General features: G+C 39.1%; 1 pseudogene; it reads left to right on the top strand.

Moving 5' to 3' along the window:
- Window positions 1-365, top strand: part of LOC137980937 (uncharacterized) — an 876-nt pseudogene extending 511 nt beyond the window's left edge.
- The last annotated feature ends 1,006 nt before the right edge of the window (window positions 366-1,371 follow it).

Below are 1,371 nucleotides of genomic sequence, written 5' to 3'. Positions count from 1 at the left end.
TCAATGTTACCATTCGAAGCGATGATATCGACATTTGCCACAGAATGTTTACAGGCAGGAACGTAAGCAAACCCAGGCCGATTATTGTTAGATTCAAGTCATATCGCACAAAGAAGGAGTTATATGGAGTTCGCAAAAGTCTAAAGAATCAACGTATGAGCCAGATTTTTCAAGATGCTGGCATTGTGTACATTAACGAAAATTTGACAAGAATGCGTCGTCAACTCTTTGCGAAAGTCTGGAAGGGCAAGAATTCGGAGCAGTGGCACAGTGCTTGGACAATGGACGGTAAAATCTTTATGAAATTATCATTAGGTGACCATCCAGTTCGAATTTATAGTCAGGAGGATTTAGATAACATTTAAATTTGTAGCCATAAGAGTTTGGTTAACTCTTAGTCGCTCTTTTCGTCCGAACTCGCTTACAATCAAAGTTTGTGGCTTTTTCCTTTTCATTTGTTGTCTTTCAACTCTTAAAATTTGAATCCTAACTCATTCGCGGGGAATTGTGGAGGAGAACACCCAAAGTAAACTAACATAAATCTTGGTGTATTACAACAATTTATCCTTTATACAGCAAGCCTCATAACGGCTTAATCTCTATGTGTACGCTTTTGGTTGTTTTAGTGTGTGTAATGTTCCTTTGTAGTATTTTGGTCTGGCACACCTTTTGGATGAAGCGTGTTTGTTTGCGGCATTGCAAGTGTCGGAGCTAAAGTGTACACGTTTTGATGAACCTAAAATGTATTTCTCTTAATATTAGAGGTATAAACAAGGCGATCAAACGCAGAAATTTATTGCGGTGGCTTCACAACGGCAAATATGATGTAATTTTTTTACAAGAAACCTATAGTGATAAAACAATTGAAAACGTTTGGCGTGCGGAATGGGGAGGCGACATTTTCTATTCCCATGGCTCAAAACACAGCAGAGGCGTGATGAGTCTCATTAGACCAACGGTAAAAGGTGAAAATATCAGCACAACCTGTGACCCAAACGGAAGAGTTCTTATTGTTAATCTAACAATACAAGACGGAGAGTTTTGTTTGGCCAATATTTACGCTCCTAACGACCAAAATCTTCAGGTCGATTTTTATACTCAACTAACGAGAAAGTTACGGCCGTATGTAAATTCAAATCTTGTACTGGGGGGAGATTTTAACTGTCCTCTTGAAAATATTGACAAAAAAGGCGGGAAAGATATCAGCAGCAGGAAAAATGTCATTCAGAGCATAGTCGAAATGAGCAATAATTTAAATCTTGTCGACATTTGGAGACTCCAGCATCTCTCCCACGAGCGATTCACCTGGCAGAACAGCTCAGCAAAGATAAGATGTAGACTGGACTATTGGCTTATTTCGAAGCTCCTGAT

The sequence above is a fragment of the Montipora foliosa genome, chromosome 12 (assembly GCF_036669935.1).
Source record: "Montipora foliosa isolate CH-2021 chromosome 12, ASM3666993v2, whole genome shotgun sequence".
Taxonomy (NCBI): Eukaryota; Metazoa; Cnidaria; class Anthozoa; order Scleractinia; family Acroporidae; genus Montipora; species Montipora foliosa.
Note: the sequence above shows the minus strand (reverse complement) of the source record. Positions and strands in the feature narration are given on the sequence as shown.